This window comes from Propithecus coquereli, unplaced genomic scaffold (genome assembly GCF_000956105.1).
Source record: "Propithecus coquereli isolate 6110/MARCELLA unplaced genomic scaffold, Pcoq_1.0 Scaffold179, whole genome shotgun sequence".
NCBI classification, from domain to species: domain Eukaryota; kingdom Metazoa; phylum Chordata; class Mammalia; order Primates; family Indriidae; genus Propithecus; species Propithecus coquereli.
The window spans coordinates 1,537,604-1,544,663 of NW_012142634.1; the positions used below are offsets into that span (position 1 = coordinate 1,537,604).

Here is a 7,060-nt window from a genome sequence, read left to right on the forward strand (position 1 = left end):
TCCCGAGTAGCTGGAACTACAGGCAAGAGCGACTGCACCTGGCTACTTTTTCTATTTTTGGTAGAGTCGGGGTTTCACTCTTGCTCAGGTTGGTCTCAAACTCCTGGTCTCAAGTGATCTTCCCACCTTGGCCTCCCAGAGTGCTTGGATTACAGGTGTGAGCGACTGCACCCAGCCTTTAAGTAGAAGTTTTGAATTTTCCTTGAAAAAAATGCTTCATAGTCAAGGAAATATTACATTTGAATACCTCAGGTCAAATCAGATAAAATCGAATCGCAACTAAAGACAAGACCCTAATCCCAAGGACAGTGCAAATGGCCCAGTTTGTCCCTGAATGCAACAAGCGCTCTGCTTAGGAGACAAGCATTTACACCTGGACAGTGCTAGTGCCCCTACGGAGGCCACACCTTCAAGGAATTAGGTTTCAGATCTCTTTTCCCTGCTCTCTTGTGAGCCCAGTCTCCCATGAGGCTGAACGGAAGCTGCCTACTTTACTGTGGCTATTTGAGAAAAGCAGAAAACTCAGTTAAAGAGAAAACGATGCATGAAAACGAAAGATTTTGGTAACCCTATAGGTAGTTTTAATTTTATTTATTTCCAATTGCACAGCAATATAAGAATACTTTCCCAATATAAAAACTCAAAGAGCACAGAGGATGCCAGTGACCCCCACAACCTCTTCTCCACCCCCAGGCCCAGCACAGTTCCCCAAAGTGAAATGTAGTTATTGGTGTAGCGGCTATACTTTCCAAATTTCTTCTAAGAATTTTTAGACCTGTTTGTACTTAAAAGAAATATATGTAGCTTTTTACTGTTCTGCACAAATACCGTGTGGTTATTATCTCCGTAAGCAATATGCCTTGCGGACGATTTCATCTCCATACATGGATCTACCTTATTCTTTTAAACTGCTGTCGTGTGTATTAATTTTCCTACGTAGCCATTTCGAATTTTTCACCACCACAAACGGTGCTGCCCTGGAGTCCCAGACATGCTTTCTTGTACACCTCCCAGAAGCACTGAACCAGACAGCGAGGATAGCTGGGCTTGTCATATCCTTGCAGACAATTTGTAATTTATGCTTTTATTTAATTAATCCAGGTTAAAGTTACGGTTAGCTTTTTTATATCCTACCTTTTTGTCATTTATTTACTTATCATTGTGTATAGTGAATGCTGCCTAGAAAATTTAGTCTTTTTAGAATTTGTCGATATTTCTTTTGAGACAAAATTCTAATGACCATTCATTTGCATTTGAAGAGAAACAAAAAAGCTCTCTATATATCAAGCCTGTTAATTACTCTATCCAAATCCTCTAGGTCTGTTTTTACCTTCTACTTGACTTGTTGATTTCTAAGTCAGCACCTATGATTATGGCTTTGTCAATTTTTTTCATTGTATTTCTATTTGTTTTGCTCTATATAGTTCCCAGTTATATTGTTAGGGACATAAAGTTCATGACTATTGGACCTTCTTGGCAAACTCTTCCTTTTTATGAGATATCCTTTAAAATTATTTTTGCCTTAAATTCAGTTTTGTTAGATATTGACATCGCTACTCAGGCTTTCCCTTTTGGTAGCATTTGTATAGTCTTTTTCCATCTCTTTATTTCAACCATCCCCCCACCCCATGCTGTTTTGTTTCAGGTGTTTCCAGGTTTATGTAGCTGGGATTTAAAATTTTTCTTTTGCCCCATCTGGACATCTTTGATTTTTTTAACAGGTGAGTTTAACACATTTGCAATTACAAATGCTACTATGTTTGGCTATATTCCCATCTTATTTTGTTTTCCACTTAGCAGTTCTTTAAAGAAAAATTATAAAGTTAGATCTTTGTGAGCTACCTGTACAAATAATTGCAAATCAAACACCCTGTAGTCATCCCTCAGATTTCTGTCATGATTTTTTGCCCTCCCCACTTTAAGGTAGCCTTTAGCTATGATTTTCTTTAAAAAAATTTGTTTTTTCAGATCGAGTCAAACACAGCACACAGCAGCCCCAGGTGAAACTCTAAAGGGATGAAATTTGGGGGGGTATCTCCTCAGTTCCCTTTTCAGGACTTTCCTCGTCCCTCTATTGCTCTGTCCACCTTCCCTCTCTCCCAAAACACACATGCTGCCACCGCTGCCACCACACCTATTCATCATTTGTCTCGCAGGCCCTGTTCTCAGCTCCTTTCTCTGCTTGAAAAGATCTGAAACTCACCCATGAAGAATTATTAACTAATTAAGGGCTAGTTGGTGGTGGCATTTTACTGGAAGGCTCCTGAAGATAAACAAGCCTTAAAGACCTAAAGGAATGAATCTGGGAGGGCCTTCATCAGCCAGACCGCCAGCGTTTGACGTTTGAGTCTCATTTCTGCCATCTACCAATAAGCATCTTATCCAACCTCTCTGCCTCAGTCTCCTTGCCTGCAAAGAGGGAAGACAAGAGCACCTGCCTCGTAGGGCTGCTGTGAGTTACTATGTGCCACGAGTGTAGGATAATGGCGAGCACATGGTAAGAGCTCAAGAGATGTTAGTGCTCATTGTTACCATCCTAATGGACCTAAAGAAATACTTCTGCATAGGAGCGACCTTGGTAGTTTTCTACTCAATCTTTTTGTGAGGATACACTAATGAGAACAGACAAAAGACACCTGAGATAGGCTCACATATAAATGAGCTGTTTTTATTCATCTTTGCATGGTGGCTCAGAGCCCATAGCACCTTGGACGTGGCAACCACTCAGTACATGTTGCTGAATGACAAAGAAAAAAAAGGGGACCGATATCTAGATTTCTAAAATAATGTAGCAAATAATGGGCAACAGACAAGCTGAAATCTCCTATGGCTTTAGACTACAGTGGATCACTGAGTAAAAAGTGCAATAATATAAAATTTCCAAAAGTAATACTATAAAGTACAGGCATAAATATCAGCCAGATATCTGTGCAGTGAGGATGTGCTCAAAAGAGATGACCTCTCTACTGAAGAGCTGCTTATTTTGCCATTAGAAAAAAAGGGTCCTCTGGCAAAATTTCTTTAGCATCATGAATTTAAGCTTGGTCTACATTGTAAGACCTCTTCTCTGAAAACAAAATTGGCTTACATAAGAGGCAAGCTATTAGCTTGGTAAACAAAGGTGTATCTATCTTGCAGGAAGATTACATTTTTTCTTACTTCATCTGTATGTGTAACAAACAATTTTGTTTTTTAAGAGTAGCACAAATCTCCAGTTAATTTAGTGCTTTATTTTTTCATTCTCCATAGAATATTGGTTTTATAACACTGAATACAGTCTAATATATACCATTAAAACAAAACTTCCACTTTATGAAAGATCAGCAAAAATACATCGGCAAGGATAGTGCATTTATAAAATACGTCAGAATAATGAAACCAAATGATCTCACAATAATCTTCACATTTGACATACCAGCTATAGCCTAGGAGAGCCACTAAATGCCAGGATCTTTGGCAAGTGATTCATACGTGTCAGCAATAACACCGGTCAATTATAACATTTCCGAAATGTTAACTCTTTATCAGTTAAACACAAAATAAATCAGCCAGAGTCATGAAATATGAGGATGAAATTAAAAATGTGTTGAGCAGAAACCATGTTTAATAACAGGAAGAACGCTGAATCGGGAAGTAGTACATTTGGGTTCTTGTCTTTGTCCCTGGATGGATGATCTTGGGCAAGTCATCTAGGCTATGAAATCTTTCACTTTTTTTTTTGAGACAGTCTCATTGTGTTGCCTGGGCTAGAGTGCCATGGCGTCAGCCTAGCTCACAGCAACCTCAAACTCCTGGGCTCAAGCCATCCTCCTGCCTCAGCCTCCCAAGTAGCTGGGACTACAGGCATGCGCCACCATGCCCGGCTAATTTTTTTTCTATATATTTTTAGTTGTCCAATTAATTTCTTTCTAATTTTAGTAGAGACAGGGTCTTGCTCTTGCTCAGGCTGGTTTCGAACTCCTGAGCTCAAACAATCCGCCCGCCTTGGCCTCCCAGAGAGCTAGGATTACAGGCGTGAGCCACCGCGCCCAGCCAAATCTTTCACTTTTAACACAAAACAGTTGGCTGGATGGTTCACTAAGGTCTTTCTAGGTTTAACTTTCCATGGTTCTAAAATCTTTGATGTTCATTCATTTTTGTGTTGTAAAATGAAATCTCTAACAATACTGACTTGGCAGGTGGGTGGAGTCTAGCTCTGCCCACACAAGTCTGCTTAAACAGTTCTCTCCTTTCTGAGCCCCAGGACAGCCCAATCCTCAAAGTAACAAAAATGATAACAGGCTTCGGGAGGCAAAGCGCTAGTTCTCCACCAGACTCAAACTCAAGATAGTGTTGAAGAGTCCAAAGTCATGAGTACCAGAAGAAAAGTAATAATGACAGAACTGCAAGGAAAATCTACAACATCCTCTTTGGTAAAATAACACATTTTACCATTCACTGATTCACTAACAGAAGAAGGTGGGTGTATGTATTAACTATTAAGTATGAAATGTCTGATTTCCTTAAGTCTTAAGTTTGACAGCTGATATCTCTGACATTTGTTTCTCTTTGACACTTGTTTTATTTTTATTGTAAAGGTACATCCTCAGTCTTTCAAACACATGTTTTGACTTGTGATTATGTTTCACATTTTTTTAAGAGCAACTTTTGTGAAACCACAGATAAGTCAAAAATTCATGTTATTTTCGAATATGAGTTCCATCATGGAACCAGTGCAGCACAGGCATCTCCAAATATCAACAGTGTTTGGGAAGGATGTGGCTAATGAATGCACAACACGTGGATGGTTTGAGAAGTTCCATTCTGGTGAGTTTAATCATGAAATGAACCACGTGGGTGACCTGAGACCAAGGCAGATAATGATGAGCTGAAAGCTATAGTGGAAGCAAATCCATCTCAACCTACTTGTGAATTAGCAGCAAGGTTTGATGTTACTATTCCAACAATATTGGACCATTTGAAACAAATCAGCAAGGTAAAGAAGCTGGATAGATGGGTTCCGCATGAATTAAACGAGCATCAGCACAGAAATTGCCCTGAAACTTGCCTTTCTTTGCTGTCACAACATAAAGGTGAACTATTTCTACACTGTATTGTTACATGTGATGAAAAATGGATTCTTAAATGGATTCTTTTTGATAATCGCAAGCGTTCGGCACAATGGTTGGATAAAGATGAAGTGCCAAAACACAGCCCAAAACTGAATATTCATCAAAAAAAGCTAATGGTGTCTGTTTGGTGGTCCAGCACTGGTATTATCCACTACAGCTTCATGAAACCTGGTCATTTGATACAGCTGATGTCTACGGCAACCAACTGGATGGAATGATGAGGATGCTTCTGATTAAACAGCCGAAATTGGTCAACAAAGACAGGCCGATCCTCTTGCAGACAATGCTCGACCATATGTCGCACAAACAATGCTGCTCAAACTACGGAAGCTGGACTTGGAAACTCTCTGTCATCCACTGTGTTCACCAGACCTTGCACCAACTGACTACCACTTCTTCCAGGCTTTGGACCACTTCTTGCAAGGAAAGATACTTAATTCTCAACAAGCTGTGGAAAACGCCTTTCATGATTTCATCGCCACTGGCTCTCCAGGTTTCTTCGCTGCTGGCATAAACAAGCGACCCTTAAGGTGGCAAAACTATGTCAATGGTTTAGGCGCATATTTTGATTAATTGTACTGCTTCTTGTTTGAGATATTATAAACCACACTTTTGACTCGAAATTGGACATTTCATATTTAAGGACAGAATATAATACATAATTAATTTTAACTGTTCTTTGTGAACATGCACAAAATATGTACACAAAATTAAAGGTTTTATCAATACTAAACACAAATTCAAGGTCCAGATGTATGTGGCAGGCTCTGTGATGCTGCTAATTTGAACACGAGGTTTATTGTACTTTTGCGTGTTTATAATTCCACAGGAAGAAGTTGGGATTCTTTCTACTAGCGTCAGCTTCCACTTCATTATCTGTAAATCCCACCTCTTTCACATAATCACCGAAATTAAAGCTGTCTAAGGCCCCTGTAGGGCATTTCATCCACCCCTACTTTTCTTATCAGATTACTATCTTTTTGTTCTGAAAGACTGAATCAGTGGGTTTTCATCATCTCCCTATTTGAAAGTCAAGTAGACTTTATCTCTTTGGATCCAAGGTCTAAATTTGTCCGTATTTTTTCCTAATATTTTAATGTAATTCCTATCTCAATTGTATTTATGCAATTTTGAATATTTAACTATGACTTGCATTGTGGAAATTAATCCAATTCAATAAACATGAGTGTGCAAAGCAAAATTACTTTGAAAATGTCAAGTTTTCTTAATAAACATTATCCTTTCATTAAAGTACTAAAATGCTTCCCACTTAACAGCAATGATTATTTTAAGCAACTGCATGAGCTCTGGGACATTTTTCTTCTCTAACCCATGCCCCCTGTCCAGAATACATTAAAACTCCTCTGCCGTCCCCCTTGCTCCTGAGGGGACTCTGGATCTGTACCCTCAAGGGGTCTCTTCTTCTCTAACACTGAAGAGGTGGCATTGCCAACTATACATTTTATCAAGATTTGCCTATTTATAATTTGTATTGTAAGACAACAGATTTATTTTTGCCTTCCCAAATATAAATGAGAATAAATATGCTTTCTCAAACTCTACAACTCTCCCCCCATTCCTTATGAGATTTTGATACCCTTCCTTATGGGCAAGAGATCTCTCTCTTGAGAATCACTGAACCAAGAGCCAATTTCTGAATTACTATTCAGGATAAAACCCAATAACCAAGTTTGAGGAAATATACTGTCTCAATTAAAATACAGAAAGAAATTGTACTATTGAAAAATAGCGCATAATAGAATGATTATTACAATACTGTACAGCATTTTCTGATTATTAAAACAAATTACTTAAACCTTATACTTGAAAACTAATGTAGAGACTTGTTTTTTTTTTTGTTTTGAGACAGAGTCTCACTCTGTTGCCCTGAGTAGAGTGAGTGCCATGGCGTCAGCCTAGCTCACAGCAACCTCAAACTCCTGGGCTCA

General features: G+C 38.8%; 1 protein-coding gene across 2 annotated transcripts in view; it reads right to left on the reverse strand.

Moving 5' to 3' along the window:
- Positions 1-5,598: 5,598 nt before the first annotated feature.
- ACADSB (acyl-CoA dehydrogenase, short/branched chain) overlaps positions 5,599-7,060 on the reverse strand; it is a 42,992-nt gene continuing 41,530 nt past the window's right edge. Inside the window, exon 12 of one of the 2 annotated variants that reach the window (XM_012642449.1) lies at positions 5,599-5,613. The gene's annotated coding sequence lies outside the window, so the exon portion shown is untranslated. Of the gene's footprint in view, positions 5,636-7,060 lie in introns of both variants that reach the window. The other variant, XM_012642448.1, reaches the window with a different exon arrangement.